We start from the raw sequence: 16,597 nt of genomic DNA, 5'->3' as shown, positions 1-16,597 counted from the left end.
TGAGTGATTTGTTTTATGTTGTCACAATAGATTACTCATCCATCACAATAGGTTATTTAACCGTCCCAATGGATAACTCATATATCGCAACAATGTATGATCTGTTGCACCAACCATTCATTTGTCTTAAAAGATGAGTGATATATTTTGTATTATTACAACAGATTACTCATCCGCTGCAATAGGTTGATTATCTGCTGTAATAAATATACTGCCTGGTGCAATAGATCGGTGATTTATTGCAACTGTTGTTTTACTATTTTGCTTTTTTGGTTTACTATTATCCTTTTTAATGATGCATTAATCAACTATAATATATTTTTCATCTTCTTGTTAATTTTAGATAATATGGTTCCCAAAAGAACAAAAATTGAATCAAGTCTAAGTAAAGGAACAAGTGAAGCAGCTTGGCTACATCTACCATTCTATGAGCTTTCTTTACAAGCGTTATCTCAATCGGGAGCAGAATATGATGAACACGGGGAGAAGGAATGTTTCAAAAGAGATGATGCAAATGCTAATATCCCTTCCACCAAAGAATTGGTCAAAACCTTAAGCATTGATCGTTATCTTGTGAGAATGTAGTGCGATGGTGCCGCAAATTTAACGGGTGATTTCGTGGTTTAAGTCAGCCATGGGAAAATCTTTCGACGCCTTTAGAAAAATACTTTGAGAACAAAAATTGGATGCTTATTTCATGGACAGCTGCTTTGGGAAATATTTTGATTTGCCGGAGGACAACAATGCTTGTTTCCAAATAAAAATGGTATATGAACTTGTCAAGCGTAGGTTTATGTATAAAAACAAAAATAAGATGGATGAGGTATGGATAAATTACTGTGGCATGCCTGTTTGTTTTGGTTGGAAGGAGTTTTCCATAGTTACTAGACTAAAATGTTATCCTCCTTCCCAAGTTATACCTATTCTAACCTCCCCCAAAAAAACACCCCGCACACCCAAAAAAGGCAAAGGCAAGTCATGTCATCGTGATGACCTAGTGTCCATTGTTAGTCCAAGCTTTAAAAACAAAAATTTGATAGAAGCGTTGAAAGGTAAAGGACTTTCAAAGAATCACAAGCAATCATTGTGCTTGGTTTGGTTTGTACCTAATATTCTTTGGGCGAGAGACGTTAACAACAACATAAGCCTAGATTTAATAAAGCTCTCTGAGGATCTTAAGGAGTTTAACAACTATTCTTGGGGGTATGAATGCTTCAAAATAACTGTCAAATATTTGTTGACTCCGTTAGCGCCAAAGACAGTTAACTTATATGGCTTCCTATGGGCTTTCATGGTAAGTGTTTTTTTCTTCTATTATGATATCGTTCATTTTTTTTACTCAATAATGGTTTTAATTTGTTGGCGTTATTTTATAGTCTTGAGAATTTAAAGTCATTCCTTATTTGAGACAATAAGTGAACTACCAGGAAGGAGTTTTGTAATACCCCGTACTTTTCCTAGCTTGAAAAGTTTGCCAAGAATGTTAGAAGCTTTCTTTGAAAGATGAATCCACTTTTGTACACATGGTATTTTCAAGATTTTCACTTTTTATCATGTGGGGAATCGAATAAGCTTTCCATCGATACCAAATTCGCCTAAATCTGACACCCGGGTGAAGAGTTAGAGCCTTTTTAGTGAGACACTGTATCACCTGACCCTTCAGCGCGTCATGGAGATAGATCAAATGGCAATAGTCAATTTCCAGTGTTGCTCCACGACAGTGGCACATCGCTCCAAACTTCCAGGTCACAGACAAGATGGCAACGCGATAGCTTCGCATCGCGCCATCGTGCAATTTCCCATTTGTCACTTTCCAGTGACTTGGTGCGATCGTGGCGCTTGCGCCAAGGATGAAAATTGAGAAATTTTCTTAGAAATTAAATACGTTTCCTAGGGTTAAAAGGGTCAATTTTCCTACCCTATATAAGCTCAAAAACATGGATTTGAGACTCCATTACACCAAAATATACTCTATTCTCTCAAAATCCTCTCAAGAACACATTAGGGTTTTTCATAGAAGATTAAAGTTCAAGAATTTCCTCCGTCAATCTTCATGTATTTACAAACCAATGTATGCTTAGTGTTCATTCATGGACTCCTTTCGTCCATGAAGCCCAAGAATCTCTTTTCTAAGTTTAAGTTTATGGATCTCTTTATGAATTTCTTGTTGGGTTTGTTTTGTTTATGTTGAGAATGATCAATTGAATTCAAATCCATGTTGGGTGATCAATTTTATGTGGAATTGATTTGTATAGATGTATATTCATGGGAACCTATGAATAAACCCTAGATGATCAAATTAGAGATGAATCATGATGATTAATTGTTGTATAATGTTGTCTACATGTGCTATGCCTACCATGTGTATGATTAAATTCGTAGATTAAGGAACAATGCCCAACTAGTATGATATCATGAAATCCCCATGTATGTACAAGCTTATGCATATCACATGTTTGATGAAGTACTTCAATACATGAATTATGAATTGGGTTGTTGTTCATATGTTTAAGTAAGCCATGCTATGTCAGTTTCTTCTCATCGAGTCCTGAAGGTACTTGTACCCGAACATTTAGTTGTATGCCTAGAGCTATGTCATGTTTTCATAATCTCCTCAGTCAAGCTATGATCCATAGAACTTAGTCAGTCATGTGACTCAAGAAATCTTAAAAATCTCAGTAATCTCAGTAGTTCAGTAATCTCAATAATTTTAGTAGCTCAGTAATCTCAGTAACCTCAGTATTCTCAGTCAATCTCAGTAACTTCAGTATTCTCAGTCAGTGCTCAGAACTCAGTACATTCCGTCATCCAATGGAACTAAGTAAATTCAGTTTAGCTCTATTAGACAATACCACTAGTATCAATTCAGTTTAGTTAATCAGCTCAGTTTAGTTAATCAGTTCAATGTCTTTCAGATGGGAGTAGGATTCAGCACCGAGAGAGCCTAGGGATGGGGACTCACCCGCTAGATAGGACTGAGATCCCTAGAAGCAATCCCTAAGTTCTAGAACTACATAGACAGCGTAGGTATAGGATGTGACCCGTTAGATAGGACTGACATACTCAGGGATCACCCGTTAGCGCATATAAATGTATAGGACTGATCCCAGGGGTCACCCGCTAGATTAGGACTGACTCCACAATAGTTGTCTTTACCAGTGGCATGGTACTGACACCCTTCTAGATAGGGTTACAGGTTGGACCCCAATTAGTTTAGTATAGGGCTTGTCTGTTAGATGAATACATCCCACGGTTTTAGTTACAGAATTAGGACTGTCAGATACAGTTAATTCAGCTCAGTAGTATAGATTTAGGACTGTCAGATACAGTCACTCCTTATTATTATAAATAGACTCTGGGATCACCTACTAGATAGGACTGATCTCAACTATAGTCAATCAGTATCAGTATCATCAGATATAAAGATCACCCGTTAGATAGGACTGATCTTAGATTCAATTACTCAGATACAGTATGGAACTTAGCTAGTTCTATCAGGTTTAGGACTGTCAGATACAGTCACTCATGTTATCAGTTATATCAGTTATCAAAACTCATGTTATCATTATTCAGCTTTAAGACTGTCAGATACGGTCAACCAGACCAATTCTTTATAATAAGAACTGTCAGACACAGTTATCCATATATCAGTAACATAGTATTAGTCCCTTAGTATTCAGTAATACAATATCAGTTTCTCACTCATTAGTGACTTAGATGTCAATGTCAGTAGACTCAGTAGTCAAAACTCAGTATTTAGTCCTATCATGATCTCAGTTATAGTTATGTGTGCATGCATGTATTCTCACGTTTATATTAGTCAGTCAATTAGTATTGTTCATGCATATGAACCTATTGCATTCAGCCTACCTCACTTGCATACTAGTACATTCAAAGTACTGACGCATTTGCGCTATGGTGTCTTATACCATAGATTTAGAAGCACTAGCTCTAGAGAACCAGTAGCAGTTCAGCGATCAGAGTTAGCAGTGAGTCCTCATCCTTCGAGGACTTGATGATCATATTACTATTTCAGTTTTCAATTTATTTTATTAGTCGGAGTTAGTTCGGGACATGTCCCATCAACCCTTATTCTGACAATTTTGAGGCTTTCAAACTATAGCATGTTAGACAGTTATTTCAAATTTGTTTGGTATTGTTATACCATTTTCAGACATTGTTTATCAAATGTCCAAGAATCTTGAGATGGTTTTCGGCCAAAACTGATAAAAATGTAAAATTTCTTGATCTCTTCAACCCACCGAAGGATGCAGTAAGTATAATTATAATTAATTTTTTCTTTTAATTAATGATTTTTTTGAATGATCTAATCATCATTCTAATATATGTAATGATTTATGTTAGATTGTGCATCTGTCGCTAGTTCCGACCAATCAAGATTTGAAGATGCCATTTTTTATTGCTTTACGATCTGTTCAAACTTTAATGGACCCTAAGGTCATCGATAGAATAAAAATATAATTATTTGGAGCAACAACCATTACAAGAAAAATAATTTTGGAGGGTGGGCTTATTATTGTTGATGGTCTTAGTGGTGATGGAGCTATTAGTGGTGGTAGTGGTGCTGCTGTTGGTGCTAATGATGCTCCTCTTATAGTATTCAAAGAAAACCATTATGAGTATGATCATACTGGTTATACAGATTTTACCTCTCACAGCAAATATTCTGCATGCAAATATCAATACTGCAGGGCAAAACATGATGTAGTGATTAATGCTATTAATGCACTAACTACTGCTATAAAGGAATTGATATCTAAAAGGGGTCTCATTCCATTAAAGAGGATTTTATTTCCATCCACTCCATTAGAGATTAGGGCTAAGAGGAGAAGAAGAGTGATTTCTAGGACATTATCAAGCATCTAAAAAAGTGAAATTGTAACTCCTCTATCTGTGTGTTGCACTGAGCAACGTACAATGTCCAATGGAGAGCAGCACAAGCTTAAAAAGGTGAATATATATTTCTTCCAACTGACAAAACAAACACGCACATATCTGTTTCAACAGATGACACACTTGCTGAAAATTATCAAATAGATATATACATCTGTTGCAACAGTTGACTAACTTATAGCACCAGATAAAATATCTGGTGCGAAATGTGTCTCGTCTATTTTAGTAAACCAAACAGCTCTTCGTACCAATTTTATTTATACCAACAGATGACCTATCTCCTGCAACAGATGATTCATATATTGCAACAAATGGTTCTTCCGTTGGAAATTATCATATAGGGTCTTTCTCATGTAGAGATTTATCCTAACAGTTGATTCATTGTTGCAACAGAAATATAATTTGTTTGGGATAATTTAAAATAGAAGGAAGACCTGTTTGATTTGCTAGAACAGATGAGTTATCCTTTTTTGTTTTGTTGTATCGCTGTGATTAGCATTGACCAATTCTGGCTTTCCAGGTGGATGTAGAAGAAGCTACTGCTAAACAACATTGATACTATGCTACTCTTTTTATAGAAATACGGAGAACAGAAAGCGCAGAAACCGTACGTAAGCAGTAATAAGGATCCACGACGAGCAAAACTGAATTTCATAGAACCGGATAAAGAACAACTTGTCTATACTGAGTAGATATTTATAGCTTGAGCCTGTCAAAGTAATCCTTGGCATCATACTTAAATTGTTGTTGATGTATTTATTGAGATCTATACCCATAACAATTTTTTTACATTTTATTTATTCGTTGACTTATTTCAGCTAATTTATGAAGGCTTGAATTTTTTTTATTTTGTCTATGAATTTTATTTATTCCTTAGATTTGAAATTATTAATTGAAAAGGAATACTAGATTCAAATGTTGCAACAGATAATGTATCTGTTGCAATAGACGACACATCTATTGAAAAAATCAAACAGATTTAGGCATATGTTACAACAGGTAGGCAATCTATTGGAATTTATCAAATAGGTCTTCCCACTGTTGCAACAGATGGACTTAGATAGAAACATTGAGATAATATAATAGATGACCAACCTATTGCAACAGATAAATTATATGTCAGAACAGGTAGAATAACTGTTACAATGGATGGAGAATCTGTTGCATTATAAAAATTCAACTTTCGTTGGACATAAAAAATTGCCACTACATGTAAAAGGGTTAAAGTGAATTGAAATAAAAAAGGTGGAACCCATCGACGGTATTCAGTTCAAATACCTAAAATAAAATAGGCATCATATGGACAGTGTTCATTTTAAACACGTAAAATAAAATAGGCATCAAATGTGTTAGTCTGGCACATTTTGCTGACTTGCCATCACTAGCCCCCAACGGTCATTTCCCCTCCCATTGTCTCATATATTCATCTTTCTCCTAAAATTTAATCCTAAATTCCCAAATCTTCTTCTTCATCATCATCTTCTTTTAGCTATCCAAATTCTTCAAATTATTTCTTTCATTTTTTCCGACTGAACTTGACAATGTCGAGCGCACCTTCCACTATTTTTTGTGATAAAGATTTTCAATATTTTAAGTGCGGTCATGAAGCTCTGTTAAAGACTTCTTGAACTCAACAAAATCCAGGTCGTAGGTTTTTTACTTGTAAGATTTCAAAGATAATATATTTTTATTTAATTAGTTGATTAATTATTGACTTGTAATTGTTTTGTAATTGTGTTCTCTTTTTTTTTTTTATAGAAATTGGGTGAATGTGATTACTTTGATTGGTATGAAGACGACACCCTTCATAAGCAAATTGTATAATCTGAGGTTTGTTGAACAAAGTCAAGGCTTCTGAAGAGAAACAAAATTGAGCAAGAAGATACTACATTGTTGCCATTATTTCTACTGGTTTGGTGTTGTTGGGCACATAGATATTCAAGCCTAATTGCTGAAATTTTCATGGTGGTGTGTGTATTTGCTACGGGTTTGGAGTTATCGAGCACATGAATATTCAAACGTAACTATTGGAAAATATCAAAAATATTTAGGCATATGTTGTTAAGTTTAGGTCATCTGTTGGAAATTATCAAATAGGTCTTCCCACTGTTGCAACAAATTAGACTTAAATTATTAGATTATTCATAGAAATAACATTGTCGTAATACAACAGATGACCAACCTATTGAAATAGATAAACTATCTGCCAGAACAGATTCAATATATTTTACAACAGATTGACAATCTATTGCATTGTAAAAAACTCAACTTTCATCAGAAAAAATTATTTCCACTACATGTAAATATAATAAAGTGAAAGGTGACTTGAAATTAAAAATTGTCATTTCTCAGGCTCTTCTATATACACAGACTTCAAGCGTCCAGTTAGTACCCTATAAGCTCAGACCTCTTCCAGGTTTGCCATAGATTTGTCACACAAAAAATTCATTGGCTCGGCCATTTCTGTGTTGGTCAGGAAATATTTGATGTGTGCAAGAGCGTGCGAGCCGCTCGCTTTAGCGGTATCATATTTTGGAAGGATCATTCCCTTGTTTCGACCTTCAAAATCCCATGATTTTTTCATCAATACTTCCTTTGGAAAATGATTCATCTATTTACCCTCCCTCAACAAGATGGGTAACAACACCATCAGTGGATCCACGAAGAGACAAAGATCGAAATCGTCAACGAACGGTATATTAGAGTCATAAACATTGATGTTTCCCTCCTCAAGTAGTATCTCAATATCCCGATAATGCATGCCGTTCATGCTAATGACTGCAAGAATCCTCTTTGCCTCGGTCCAGCTCTTGCCGTGTAGATTTGGCCTCTCTCCTCTAACATATTTTATCATTTCTTTTTCATCCAAGACCAACGTAGGAACTAGGAAATCAAGTCCTATGCCAAGGACTAATGCCTCCCCATTGAGTTAATCGTACCTATCCTTGATCTTCTTGCAGAAGTCGAGGTCCATTATTCTATCAGTAGCGTCATAAGCTTTTTGGTAGGTTAATTGCCTTTTTCTCATGAAGCAGAGAATTATGTCAACATGCTGTGATATAAGAAGTCAATTTTTAAATAGGTTAGTAATTTTAAAGATGCAACAGATGGTCCATCTATTGCATAGGGTTCTCTGAATCAATAATCCAACGTAACTTATGCAACAGATGGATAATAAGATGCAACAGAACCACTACCAGTTGCACCAGTATACCTAGTTGTTGCAACAGATGTGAAATCTGTTGTGTAGCTTCTTCTTCATGGGGTAAATTAGAAGGGCTAGGTTAGGAAAATTAAACTTTCCTTTTCCTCATATAGCATATGCATATCAGTCATAGTCTGGAAGTCTTGGGGAAAAAAGGGAGGCCTGGGGTAATCTGGTGTGCCTGACTTGGCATTCTTGGCCTGTCGCAGATCCCTCTTCTCTTTGGTGCCAATTTCTGCGTATATGTCCACCTTCTTGACTGGCCTCTGAACTTTAACAGCTTTTGGAAAGGGAGGAATTGCAATTTCATTTGATTTTCGATCGGAGAGTACATCTCTAATTACTCTTTTCTTTCTCCTAACCAACACTGTAGGAGTGTGTGGCTCCCTCACCTTCTTGGATGGTATGACACACCTCTTGGATTTGAATTCCTCGATAGCTTTAAAGATATCCTCTACTTTTTCAAAGAGTTTATCCTGTCTATCCTTGCACTCTTCGCATTCGCAATGAGAACACGAGGATGAAGAGGGGTGAGAGGGACCTGTGTAAGGGTGAAAATAATGTTTTCAAAAATATTTATTCTTTCTTGAGCATCAACATACTCATCATCACAAGTGGTAGTAGCATCAGCATGCTTGTCACCAATACCAACAACTCCACCAGAAGAAGCACCCGATACTGCCTTAGTAGGTTGGTCATGAAGAGCCTCAATATTAGGCTGACCTTGCCTAACTGCTCTTCTTATGGTTATTGCTCCAGTCAATTCCTTCTTTATTAACTCCACTGTTAGGTCTGCTATAATATCAACATGACCTAGAGTAATATAAGAAGTCATCACCGAATCCTCATCAGTAGGCACGATCCATGGATGCATAACCTATAAAAAAGAAAAAAAAACAGATGCATTTAAATCATATAATATAATAATTTTCACAGTTGGGTTACATTTTAAAAAAAAGACCCATCTGTTGCATAGTTTGCAGTATATGGTTAAAATTCGTTTGAGTCTGGTTCAGAGAAATAGAGCAACACATGAATAATTTAATGCAAAATATCAACCATATGTTGCAACAGTTGCATAAGACGGGTAATCTGTTATGCAACACATGATTTGTACGTCACAATAGATGAACAATATGTTATCAAATTACACATCTGTTGCATAATTTGTAGTAGATGGTTAATCTGTTAGGAGTCGGGTTCAAAGAACCAAAGCAACATATGGGTAATCTGATACAAGATATCAATCGTCTATCGTAACAGATTATCCATCTGTTGCACCGATTGGCACAAAATGGATAACCTATCGCAATAGATGTCCCATCTAGTGCATCAAATATAACGTCTGTTGCACCATATATAACATTTGTTCAATATATTTCTTTGACTAAAATTATTTTACTTGAAGAAGAAGTACTGCATCATCCGGAGGGTTAAAGAGATCAGCCTCCTTAATATTGGTGTTGCTCTTCTGGGTAATCCATTAACTGATTTTGGAGGGGAGGAATGACTTCAAATGACTAAGCCTAAAAAACATAAACAGGAGGCAAGCCAAAAAGAAGTCATAATAACTATATTCAATATAAATTAATGGATGAATAAAATTAGTGATTAATTTTACTAGGAAAGTCGTATTAATGTGGTCGTCCCTGAGGATAGCTTTGTCAGTAACTATTGGACATTCAAGTAAAAGCTGTCATATCCCAGGCAGTGATAGAGCCAGGCTTTTGGTTAAGGGTGTTCATATTTTTCCTTGGGCAAAAAACTGTTTAAAGAACAAAGAAAATAAAGCACTGCTACACCTACCAAGGTTTGAACCCGAGTTGTTGATGCGGAAATGCACACTCTTGACCACTGGACTATGCTTCTCTAGCTTGTCAAGGGTGTGCAACAACATGTATATAACCATAAATATCTATATTTAACCTATATACTCGAAAAAATTTTCCAACGAAGGGTGTTAATCTGACCACCCTTCGTTGGCTGTGGCTCCGCCACTGATCCCAGGGATAATTGTTAAATTTATCAAAATCCTCAGTACGTGCCAATAAATCATCTTCTATGACCTTGTTGACGTCTCTTGCCAATATAACTGAATAGGCAAACCAAACTAAGCACAATTGCTCTCTGTACTGCACTGGTATGGTTTTATCCTCGAGGTCTGTCAACAAATCCGATGCTTTGTAGACACATCGAGCAATGTCAAACAACCCATCTATTTTTTTCTAGCATTTTCTTACCTTGGATCTTTTGTGGGGTGGTGGTTCTTCTGGACGATGGCATCTCAAGCACGTCACTATGACAAACTCTTGCAAGCCAAAACAAACAGACATGCCATAGTAGTTGATCCAGATTTCATCCATCTTCTTTTTGCCCCCTTTCTCCAAATCTTTATCATCCTCCACGTACTAGATCTTGCGCTTGAGAAGACCATATACCATCATCATAAGGAAACAAATATGGGCAGAGAGGTCCTCAGGCAGCTCAAGAAAGCGTCCAAAGCAGCTCTTCTTAAAAAGTCAGCCTATGTTTTCGTTCTTCATAATTTTCATAAAATGTTCAAAAAAATTCCCTATCTTACATTTAAGTACAATTTGACCAGTTAGTTGTTTTGCTTCTGGGTCATTTATCGGCATCACAACTTGAAACCTGTCAATACTAAAAGTTTTGACAGGATCATGCTAGGATGTCGATATTAATTCACGCCCCATTGGTGATCCATTATCATCATGTTGATGATCATCCTCTTTTTCTTTCTCACTCTTCAATTCTTTCTCTTTCTCACTTTTATTTTCTTCATCACCATCTGCAGACCCTTGTCCACCTCTCTCAATATTGTTTTCACATCTCTCCTCAGCTTCACTATTCCCAGACTGAGATTGTTCAAGAAGCTCCTTCGAATCCCTCTGTACTGTAGCCTTTTTTTGGGTAGTTAGACGTTGATCCACTTTCACTTTATTTTATTTTGGGAGACATATTTTATTTATAAACAATAGAAAAACAAAAATTACATTACAATTGATGTATGCATAAATTTTTAAAAATACATTACAAACACCACAAATACTAACACACCAACAGCCACCACTACAAACACCACCAACCATTTTCACAAACAAATACCACAAATACCGACACCACCAACAGCCACCATAAACACCACCAACCAATGCCACTACCAGTGTCACCACGTTGACCATAAACACCACCACCACCAACAACAACAACACCACAAACACCATCCAATAATAGCACGATAGTTAACGGAACACTGCGACAAAAACTAGGGATTTCTCGAGTTCTTCCTACGATTTTACTATCAAAACTCAAAATTGTAAACCCATTCTCGAAGATAATACAACTAAAAGTTTTATTTTTCATCATTAACTTAAAAGCCCTTATTTTTTAGAATAAAATAACAAACATAGTACTCTTCTCAAACTCTGTTACCTATGAAGACAAAGAAAATGACTTATACAAGTAAGAATAAATTTGAAAATAGCACCTATGTGGTCAAAAATAAGAAGAAAAGCGATTTGTTATGGAGGGTTGAGAAAATTTATTGAGTAGTTGTTGTTTGTATTGTATGTTGAGTAAGAAATGAGAGAGAAAGAGCGATAACTCAAGATTTGAAATGATGAAACATTTTGTATGGGTTGATTTGTATTTTGGAAAAGAATGACAAGTTTTGAAAATGTTAATTTGGTCCGAATTGATCTTAATTATTTTTAAAATTATAAAAGATATGCGTAATTTTTAACCCTCTCATCATGCAATTGTCAAAAGGGTACTATTTCGTCTAACATATGAACTCAATTGAAATTGTATAAAAATAATTGAAATTGTAGTTGACCGAGTACTCTAGTTGACCCTATGAACTCACCCCTGGTCCTAGATTAATCAATTTAGGTACTATTAGTCTAATATATGAACTCAATTAAAATTGTATAAAAATAAATGTTCAACATGTTGCATCAGATTTTGCATCTGTTGTAAATTATCAATCAGATTAGGTAACAATAGATTACAAATCTATTATAAATTATCAAATAGATTAAGTCATCTGTTGCGTTATATTACCCATCTGTTATAAATTATCAAATAGATTGTCATATGTCACAATCAATTACCCATATGTTATAAATTATCAAATAGGCGCTGCCATCTGTTGTAGCTGGCCCTATGGGAACTCACCCCTAGTCCTAGATTAATCAATAGTTGATCATACGAGAACTCACCCCTAGTCCTAAATTATTTAATTAAGGTATTAGTACCCTGTCCTAGATTAATCAATTAAGGTATTAGTTGAACATATGAGGTAGTAAGAATCGGTTCGTCTTAGAGTTATCGATCGATGACTCTGGTCGGGAGGAACACATTACCATCTCATCATGCAATTGCCAAAAGACTCAATTGAAGTTGTAGTTGACCCTATGAGAACTCACCCCTAGTCCTAGATTATTTAATTAAGGTATTAGTACCCTAGTCCTAGATTAATCAATTAAGGTATTAGTCTAACATATGAGGTAGTAAGAATCGGTTAAGCTCAAAGTGATCGATCGACGACTCTGGTCGGGAGAAACGCAGTACTGTCTCATCATGCAATTACCAAAAGACTCAATTGAAGTTGTAGTTGACCCTATGAGAGCTCGCGTTCAATAAGGTATTAGTCTAACATATGAACTCAATTGAAATTATATATAAACAAATGTTCAAACTGTTGCAACAAATGTCTTTTTTGTTGGATCAAATCAAACAGATTAGGTAATCTGTTGCAATATATTACGCATCTATTGCAAACTATCAAACAGATTATGTTATTTGTTACAACATATCACGAATCTATTGTAAACTATCAAATAAATTAAGTTATCTATTGCAATAGATTACCCATTTGTTGTTAATTATCAAATGGATTAAGTCATATATCGCAATAGATTGCCTATCTATTGTAAATTATCAAATAGGCGTTTTCATCTATTGTAGTTGACATTATGAGAACTCACCCCTAGTCCTAGACTAATCAATTAAGGTATTAGTTAAACATATGAGGTAGTAAGAATCGGTTCAGCTCAGAGTTATCGATTGATGACTCTGATCAAGAGGAACGCAGTACCGTCTCATCATGCAATTGTCAAAAGACTCAATTGAAGTTGTATTTGAACCTATGAGAACTCACCCCTAGTCCTAGATTATTCAATTAAAGTATTAGTACCCTAGTCCTAGATTAATCAATTAAAGTATTAGTCTAACATATAAGGTAGTAAGAATCGATTCAGCTTAGAGTGATCGATCGATGACTCTAGTCGGGAGGAACGCAATACCTTCTCATCATACAATTGTCAAAAGACTCAATTGAAGTTGTAGTTGACCCTATGAGAACTCACATTCAATTAAGGTATCAGTCTAATATATGAACTCAATTAAAATTATATATAAACAAATGTTCAACCTGTTGCAACATATGTCTTTTCTATTGGATCAAATCAAACAGATTAGGTAATCTGTTGCAACATATTATGCATCTGTTGTAAGCTATCAAACAGATTACTTTATTTGTTGCGACAGATGAACGAGCTTTGGAAATTTCCAAACAGAAATTGTCATCTGTTGCACTTAAATGTTTTAAGATCCTTTTTTTAAGCAATTTATGTATTTCTTGTCCGAGATAAAAAAAGTTAAAATACTAAGGCGGTAAAAAATATTACTCGGTACTACTTGGATAGCTCAAAAATCTCTTGAGTGAGTAGTCTTATCTGGTCTTTTCAATGTCATCGTCTCCTCGTTACCCTCAAAAGTTATTAATGAATATTTAAAACCCATATCTAGAGCTCTCTCCTTCAGCCATAAAGTAGTTTAGTCTCAGCTCATCGCTTTTCTTTATTCTCAATTCACAATTATCTTTGTTTCCTTTTTTTCTCTTCTTTCGGATGAGGATCCTTTAGGATATCAACCAATCAATATCTTTTCTTGACTGAACTGGATGTTCTGATTCGTTTGCTTTTTTGACATTGCAGGTATGATTCACTGTTGCTCTTTCCATCTCTTTTTTCTTCTTTGTATGTCATTTAAATTAGATATTTACATCTGTTGCTATTAATGATTTACCCATTACTGGTTTCCTATTTATTGAGAAAATTAAAGGAAAGGTGACTTTTAAGTCTTGAATGAACGAATAATTATTTTTATTAAAATATGCAAAAAAGTTCATCTGTTGGGAGAACTTAAAAAGCCTTGTTGTCAGTATAGTTTTTTTTATGTCTTTTATTTGGTACTTTGGTTGTGATGTTGTTGGGGGTCGTGGTCATGTTGGAACATGTGACTTTTGTGTTATGGATGGTGTTGGAACATGTGGTGTTGTTTCTTTGTTGTTGATGCTGTTGTTAGTGGTGTTGCAACAGTTTCCTCAACTGTTGGAACTGATGAAGCAACCTTTTGAAGAAATCAAACCAGTAACAAGGCTGGTTTGATTTATTCCAACAGATGACCCATCTGTGACAACATGTCATCCATCTATTGTAACAATGCCTCATTGGTTGAACAAATGGGTAATCTGTTGCATTATATTGGCCATCTGTTGATTCACTCAATTTTGTGTTACCCTTTTGTAATGTTCTTTTTGTTTTATTCTTGTTCTTCTCTTGTTTGTAGATAAAAGGAAGTGAAACTGGATCTACTTTTGCCCATCCAACATTAAAGGCTAGAGTAAAGATGGGTTTAGAGGAATAAGCTGCTTGCAGATGGAACCACTTCATATGTGGGAGGTATGTATTACTGATCAACCTATCATGAAAACACATATCCAGTACAATGATTTTGTGAATGTTTGTTCTTTACCTATTAGGCTTTAATCCTTCAAACAAGATATGACATTTTACAGTTAAGATTGTTAAGTTCAAACTGGTAAGGCTGAGGGACCAAGATGGTAGTGTCGATACCCCGTTATAATTTAATGATGGTTTATGCTCATATTTTTGTGTCAAGTTTGGGGAAGGGTTTAAGTTTTTGGCGGTAGTGTAAATATCTAATAGTGATTGGACCGGTTTTAATGGCTTAATGGATTTGTTGAAAGGCCTCCGAAGCCTCACATTGTAACAAACAATGATGGAACCAATAGAAATTCCCTTGGTCCAAATTTATATGGATGGGTTGTTGAAGGAGACTTTTATACAGCAGAAGGTGTTTGGGAGAAAACCTGTGCGGGAAGGGGGAGGTTGAGAAGGCCATATATCATCTCAGTCCTTGTTTAAGTGGAAAAACATGGTGGGAAGAAAAGTGTAGAAAAATTGATTGATGAAATTGACATGAAAAATGAAAAATACTAGATGAGGTGCGAATGTGAAAGTGTATCCAAAAATGAAAATTCATCAGTCGTTAAAGAAAAAGAAGAATGGTCAACACGACTAGAGCTGGACACTTTTCTCGAGAATACAACTAGCGAGCATGGACTGAATGAAGACTCTCACAAAATGCAGGACCAAAACTCTAAGGAAGCATCTTTACAAGCACGAAAGGTGGTAAGATTGTCGGTCTGAATTGAAACCTGAACCAACTACTTCTGCATTAAAAATACAGGATCATGTCAATTTTATTGGTGTATAAAAGTCTGAGTTTAGGTTTCTCATGTCAATTTCATTGGCCATATATCAAGGTCTGAGATGATATATGGCCTTCTCCACCTCCCCCTTCGTGCACAGGTATTCTCCCAAGCACCTTCTGCTATATAAAAGTCTCCTCCAGCAATCCATCTATATAAATTTGGACTAGGGAAATTTCTATTAGTTCCATCATTGTGTGCTGCATTGCGAGGCTTCGGAGGCCTTTTAAGAAGTCCATTGCACTATTAAAATTGGTCCAATCACTATTGGAATTTACACTGCCGCCAAAAACTTGAAACCTTCCCAAACTTGACACAAAAACATGAGCATAAACCGTTATTAAATTGTAATGGGGTATCGACACCATCGTCTTGAAACCCTTTGGCCTTATCAGTTCGCACCTATCAAACTAAGTTGTACAATGCAGGATCTTATTTGAAGGATCATTGTCTAATCGGTAAAAAAATGCATTCACAAAATCATTACACTTTACGTGTGTCTATCACTGTAGCTTGATCAATGATATACATAACTCGCACGCATGAAAATGGGATCCATTGCACATTCCTACTCCATCAGGACATGTCAGACAGTGATGTTTATTCATCTGCATGCATGTGATGACTATTAAAAAAGAGGTGTGAAGAGTCGTAACTTTTTATCTTAACACATTTAAAATAGCTGATGAATCAAAATCTTCATTTGTTGTAACTGATGAATCAACGTTGGAAGAAATCAAAACATATCCTCCAACATATAGTCCATCTGTTGCAACAGATAATCCATATGTTGCAACAGATGGTAAATCTGTTGCGACAGACCAGACTGTGTTTTATTCATCTGCACGCATGTGAATACTTCTTGCTAAAAATGTTTGTTT

This window comes from Capsicum annuum, chromosome 1 (assembly GCF_002878395.1).
Source record: "Capsicum annuum cultivar UCD-10X-F1 chromosome 1, UCD10Xv1.1, whole genome shotgun sequence".
NCBI lineage: Eukaryota > Viridiplantae > Streptophyta > Magnoliopsida > Solanales > Solanaceae > Capsicum > Capsicum annuum.
This window is presented reverse-complemented; position numbering follows the sequence as displayed.